The sequence below is a fragment of the Sorex fumeus genome, unplaced genomic scaffold, assembly GCF_029834395.1.
Source record: "Sorex fumeus unplaced genomic scaffold, SorFum_2.1 ptg000195l, whole genome shotgun sequence".
In the NCBI taxonomy this organism is placed as follows: Eukaryota; Metazoa; Chordata; class Mammalia; order Eulipotyphla; family Soricidae; genus Sorex; species Sorex fumeus.
In genome coordinates, this window is record NW_026606252.1 from 1,144,201 (window position 1) to 1,150,956 (window position 6,756).

Here is a 6,756-nt window from a genome sequence, read left to right on the forward strand (position 1 = left end):
TCGTGGTTGGGTCAGACCCCTGCTTGCTGGGAATCTAGGGAACCCAGGTGACCAACCCCCAGCATGGGCTGACAGCAAGACAGCGACAGGGAGGGAGGGAGGGAGAGAGAAGGAGAAAGGGAGAGGGAGAGAGGGAGGGAGAGACAGAGAGACAGAGAAGAGAAATGGAGAAAGGGAGAGAGAGGGAGAGGGAGAGAGGGAGAGGGAGAGAAAGAGAGGGAGAGACAGAGAGACACAGCGAGAGAGAGAGACAGGGAGAAAGGGAGAGAGGGGGAGGGAGGGAGAGATGAGAGAGAGGGAGAGGGAGAGAGAGGAGAAAGGGAGAGGGAGAGGGAGAGAGAGAGGGAGAGAGAGAGGGAGAGACAGAGAGACAGCGAGAGAGAGAGAGACAGGGAGAAAGAGGGAGAGAGAGGGAGAGAAGGAGAAAGGGAGAGGGAGAGACAGAGAGAGACACAGAGAGAGAGACAGGGAGAGAGGGAAGAGAGGGAGAGAAAGAGAGAGGGAGAGGGAGAGAGAGGGAGGCAGAGGAGGACAGGACAGACAGACAGATGGCCACAGGTTCGGACAAACATGACTAGACAAGGAACCGCCTCATCTGCTCCCTCCTTCCTGCATCCCTGAGCAGTGACCAGAGATTTTTCTTCTCTGCCTTTTGCACCTCGAGACAGAGACACTCCCCCCCCCCAGGAGACCCTGCTGGAAGGGGCAAGAACGGGACCCCCCACCCCACCCCCTGCCCTGGGCCTGGTTGCAGATGCCCAATCCATAGACACCTCCCAGTCAACACAGGACGCTGTGGAGTGAGCCTGGATCTCGGTGGGGGACACTGCACCCAGCCAGGAGCCCGGTGAGGGGGACACTGCATCCAGCCAGGAGCCCAGTGGGGGGACACTGCATCCAGCCAGGAGCCCAGCAGAGGACACTGCACCCAGCCAGGAACCTGGAGGGGGGACACTGCACCCAGCCTGGAGCCCGGTGGGAGGGGACACTACACCCAGTCAGGAGCCCAGCAGGGGACACTGCACCCAGCCGGGAGCCTGGCGAGGGTGGGGGGACACTGCACCCAGCCTGGAGCCCGGTGGGGGGACACTGCACCCAGTTAGGAGCCCGGCAGGGGACACTGCACCAGTCAGGAGCCCAGAGGGGGACACTACAGCCAGCCGGGAGCCCAGTGGGGGGAACTGAATCCAGCCAGGAGCCCGGCGGGGGACACTGCACCCAGCCAGGAACCCGAGCTGCCACCTCCCGCGCCACCTGCCTCCTGGTTGCCATGGTAACCGCTGCTGGGGTTTCCAAGCAGAAAGTTTTTGAAGTTCGCCCCATTTATCCCCAATTCGCTTCCCCGCAGGTAGGTGGGTTGGGAGCTGCTATTTTGGGGAAGGCTGCTGTGAATGCCCCCCACAGCCCCGTTCCCCTGGAACCCGGCGTTCTACTGGCTTCCACACAATCTCGGTGTATGTCGACCTCTCACACCCAGGGGGAGCGCGGGGAGGGGGGCCGAGCCTCAAGTTCTTCTCCAGAGGGGGAAGGGCAGCAGGGAGGGCGCTTGCCTGGCACAGGGCCAACCTGAGATGGATCCCCAGCACCCCGTAAGGTTCCCCACCAGGAGTGAGCTCTGAGCACAGAGCCGGGAGTCAGCCCTGAGCACAGAGCCGGGAGTCAGCCCTGAGTACTGAGCCAGGAGTCAGCCCTGAGCACAGAGCCGGGAGTCAGCCCTGACCAGTGCTGAGAACAACCTGATAATACAAAAGAAAATCGACATGCAGAAGTGGGGGAACAGGGCAGTATATTGGGGGCCCTTTGGGGTTAGCACCTGCTGGGGACCGCGCCCCAATTCCACCACCTTCCACCCCTTCTGACCCCTCTGACCCCTGCCCCCTTGAGGTCAAATCTTAGGGGCCCCATTAGGGAAACAGGACACTGAACCCCCTGTGGCCCCCCAAGGGCCCGCCTGCCCCTGGACAGCCCGAGTGGGCGTGTCTCCATTGTCCATTTGGGTCAACAGTGACCAAAGGCCACAGTGAGCACAGCTTGGGAGCACCCAGGGGCTGGGCAGAACTTTCTAGATCTTGGGCCAGGCTGGCTCTGAGCGGAGCAGAGCAAACTTGGGGCTCCCTTCCTCAAACCCCGCACCCTCCCCTGCCTTGCTTCCCTCCATCCGGTCCCCTCCGGACCCTCCTTCCCGCTCTCCACGTCCTGGTTCTGGACTTTTCCTCCCGGCTGGCGTCCCCGGCGGGTGGGGTTCCCCAGGGCATCTGTGGGGTGACCACTTTCCCCGTGCGGGTCCCTTGGGCTCTGGGGGACTTTGGTGGAAAACCCCAATCCCCGGGCTCTGCCCAGAGCTGGCCCCTTGTCCGGCCGTGCTCCCTGCCCTGTAGTGCTCCCCGTGACCCGCTGACGTCATCGCATCCTGCTTCCCACAGCCCCAAGGACGGGGGCCCTGGGGACCTCGGGTTCTCCTCCTCGTGCTTTGGGGGTCTGCCCACTGGGAGGGGAGCCCGCCGCCGGCGTGATGGGGGCCTAAGATGTTTGTGCCGCTGACCCCCTACCCGGACCCCGCGCCTTTTTTTTTTTAATCAGTTCCGCATCAATATACAAAACGTTTAAGGATGATATTGGCGTTTCTTTGTGTTTTTTTTTTTATTTTGCTTTTTTGGGGGTCCCACCCGGCGATGCTCAGGGCTGGCTCCTGGCTCTGCACTCAGGAATCACTCCTGACTGGTGCTCGGGGGACCCTATGGGATGCCAGGGATCGAACCCAGGTCGGCCGCGTGCCAGGCAAACGCCCTCCCTGCTGGGCTATCGTTCCAGCCTTCCTTTCTTTCTTTCTTTCTTTCTTTCTTTCTTTCTTTCTTTCTTTCTTTCTTTCTTTCTTTCTTTCTTGGGTCCCACCCGGTGATGCTCAGGGTTCCTCCTGGCTCTGCACTCAGGAATCACTCCTGGTGGTGCTCGGGGGACCCTATGGGATGCCAGGGATCGAACCCGGGTCGGCTGCGTGCCAGGCAAACGCCCTCCCTGCTGGACTATCGCTCTGACCCCTGTTTGTGTTTTATTTTTTATTTATTTCTTAATTTTTATTTTTTTATTATTTTATTTATTTAAACGCCCTACCTGCTGTGCTATTGCCCAGGTCCCTGGTTCATCACTCTTGATTGATTGATTGATTGATTGATTGCTTTTTGGGTCCCACCCAGTGATGCTCAGGGCTGACTCCTGGCTCTGCACTCAGGAATCACTCCTGGTGGTGCTCGGGGGACCCTAGGGGATGACGGGGATCGAACCCGCATCTGCTGCATGCAAGGCCAACACTCTCCTTGCTGTGCTATCTCTCCGGCCCCTGCAGGCTGTCTCTGGGGACTGTCTCTGTCCCTTCTGACTCTCCCTCCTCCATCACGGGCATCTCAGGAATGACCCTGGCCAGAGACTGGGGTCTCCCTCATCACTGGCCCCCACCCCTGCCCGGCACTGAGCCCAGGGACCCATGTCCATCTGGAGCTGCGCCCAAAGGGACCACACATGCCTGTGACATCAGGGACACCATGGGGCTCGACTGAGGAAAACCCCCAGTGACTCCGGACTCGGGGTGACCCAGCGGGTGTCCACCTGCAGACCCAGCTCTGTCCTTAGCCTTCTCCTCACCCCCGGGGTCCTGGAAGCTGAGCCAGCCCCTCCCTCCCTTCATGCCCGTAGCTCTCGGCCTGTCCTCATGGAGGGACACTTGTCCCCGGCTCCGCAGAGCCCCCCGTCCCTCCCGAGTCAGGCCACCTCTGACCCCCAAGACCCTCCTCCTCCCCCCTAGAGCCTCTCTGGGGCCATGGCAGGTGCCCTCTAACCGGGACCCAGTTAGGGGCTTCTAGAAGCTTCCAGAAGCTTCCATGAGCCAAGCTTCCATGGGCCAAGCTTCCAGAAACTTCCAGACGCTTCCATGGTCCAAGCTTCCAGAAACTTTCATGGTCCAAGCTTCCAGAAACTTCCAGAAGTTTCCATGGTCCAAGCTTCCAGACGCTTCCATGGTCCAAGCTTCCAGAAACTTCCAGAAGCTTTCATGGTCCAAGTTTCCAGAAGCTTCCATGGTCCAAGCTTCCAGAAACCTCCAGTCCAAGCTTCCAGAAACTTCCAGACGCTTCCATGGTCCAAGCTTCCAGAAACTTCCAGAAGCTTCCATGGGCCAAGCTTCCATGGTCCAAGCTTCCAGAAACTTCCAGAAGCTTCCATGGTCCAAGCTTCCAGAAGCTTCCATGGTCCAAGCTTCCAGAAACTTCCAGAAGCTTTCATGGTCCAAGTTTCCAGAAGCTTCCATGGTCCAAGCTTCCAGAAACCTCCAGTCCAAGCTTCCAGAAACTTCCAGACGCTTCCATGGTCCAAGTTTCCAGAAACTTCCAGAAGCTTTCATGGTCCAAGCTTCCAGAAGCTTCCATGGTCCAAGCTTCCAGAAGCTTCCAGAAGCTTCTATCTCTAATGCAGAAGGGGGGCAGAGAGCTGTCAGGGCTGGACCCAGTGGGCACACGGCCACCAACGCCGGTGACAAGCCAGCAGCCGTGCTGCGTGTCCCCACTCCTGGCTGGAGGGCTGCAGGCACGTGTGCGGCCGTGTGAGCCGGGGGTGGGAGCAGGAGGCCCTTTCAGGAGCGCCGCGGCCGCCCGCAGCCCCTCACAGAGACGCTGGCCTAGAAACGGGCAGAGGAGGCGGGTGGGCGCCGCGCTGCGGGGGCCGGATGTTGGGCAGAGGAAGAAAAGCAGCACCCCGGGCGCTCGCGTGGGGACGCGTGTGGTGGCTGCGTGAGGCGGCCAGGCCGGACACTCGGGGACACAGAGAAGACAGAGGCTCTGTTTGCTTTGGGGCCACATCTGGCGGTGCTCGGGGCTGACTCCCGGCTCTGTGCTCGGGGCTGGCTCCTGGCTCTGTGCTCGGGGCTGGCTCCTGGCTCTGTGCTCAGGGCTGACTCCTGGCTCTGTGCTCGGGGCTGGCTCCTGGCTCTGTGCTCGGGGCTGACTCCTAGCTCTGTGCTCGGGGCTGGCTCCTGGCTCTGTGCTCGGGGCTGGCTCCTGGCTCTGTGCTCAGGGCTGACTCCTGGCTCCGTGCTCAGGGCTCACTCCTGAGGTGGGGTTCGGGGGGACCCTACGGGGTGCCGAGATCAACCCCTGGTCAGCTGCATACAAGTCAGGCCCCCTCCCACTGTACTATCTCTCCCCAGAGAATCTTCTGGATGCAACCCTCAGGCTCTCTAAATCCCCAGCTAAAGAATGAGCTTTTTTTTTTTTTTTTTTTTTTTTTTGCTTTTTGGGTCTCACCCAGCTATGCTCAGAGCAGACTCCCGGCTCTGCACTCAGGGATCTCTCCTGGCGGTGCTCGGGGGACCCTAGGGGATGCCGGGGATCGAACCCGGGTCAGCCGCGTGCCAGGCCAACGCCCTCCCCACTGTGTTCTCGCTCCATCCAGCCCCGAGTTTCCATTTTTAAGCTGGAGAAAGAGCTTCTGCCCTGAGCTAGAGAATCAGGGGGTGCCGGGTCCCCTTTCCAAGGCCCCTCACTTAACGCACCCCCTTCTCTTCGTCCTCACAGACCTTCGCCCCCAGAGCTGATTATTTTTCACTGATTTCCCCAGAGACTCGCCTCCGTGGGTTTGCAATGAAGGCGCTTGGGGCTGCCGGCTCCTTTGGGGACTTAGCTGTTTCCTTTGGGTGCCCCATCTTGGGGTCCCCCTGGCCAGTCTGGAAGTTTCTCCAGCTGGGACTTGGGGGACGTGGTCACTGAGAGGGCCTCGAGTTTGGAGGCAGAAACATTCAGCACCTTGCAGGGGAACCCACCACCCCAGCCCCCTTTCCCCGGCCCCTGGCCCTGCCAGCTATTTCCAGGAATCAGGCTTTGAAGGACGCAGGAATTGTGGGGGGTGGGCGGTGGACCCCCCCTGGCCAACCCAAACAAAGTCTTCCTGAATGCCAGACAGACGCTCTTCCCAAGAACTCAGCAGGCTTTTTCCAGTTCCAGCTCGCCCTGAGTAATTCCAAGGGGGAAGGTCACAGAGCAGCAACCAGCCGACTGACCGGGCAGGGAGCGGCCAGCCGGCTGGCCGGGCTCTATTTTAAGATCCGGGTTCGCCTGATTCCCGGCAGCTGCCACTTAAGAGGATGAAAGGGAAAGGGATGGGGGCGGGGGGGGGGGGGGGTCGAGGAGGCCCCAGGGGCTGTGGATGGCGGAAATTCCCAGCCCTGGCCTGGCCGCCTTCCTCCGAGCCCGGCCAGTGACTCAGAATTCCTCAAAGGTCAAGGCAGAGACGGCAGAAGAGATTCGAGGAGGCGGGAGGCGGGAGGGGAGGGGGGAGCATTGATCTCCCAGTTTGCTCAGCTCCATGCCTGGCCTGAGGGTGTCCAGAGTCCTGGTGGTGCTGGGGGGAACACACTGCAGGGGCCAGAGCAAGAGCACAGCGGGGAGGGCGTTGGCCTGGCACGCGCCTGACCCGGGTTCGATCCCCGGCATCCCCGAGGGTCCCCCCGAGCACCGCCAGGAGTGATTCCTGAGTGCAGAGCTGGGAGTCAGCCCTGAGCATCGCCGGTTGGGACCCAAAAGCAGAACCAATCATCCAACCAAAACCAACCTCAGAAGGCCATGAACTGCATCCCAAGTGATGGTGCCCAGCTAGAGCCCCCAGTGCCCTGGGAGACCCCCTTAAAAATACTCATTGGTGAGACTGGAGCTATAGCTCAGCAGGGAGGGCATTGGCCTGGCACGCGGCCGACCCGGGTTCGATCCCCAGCAT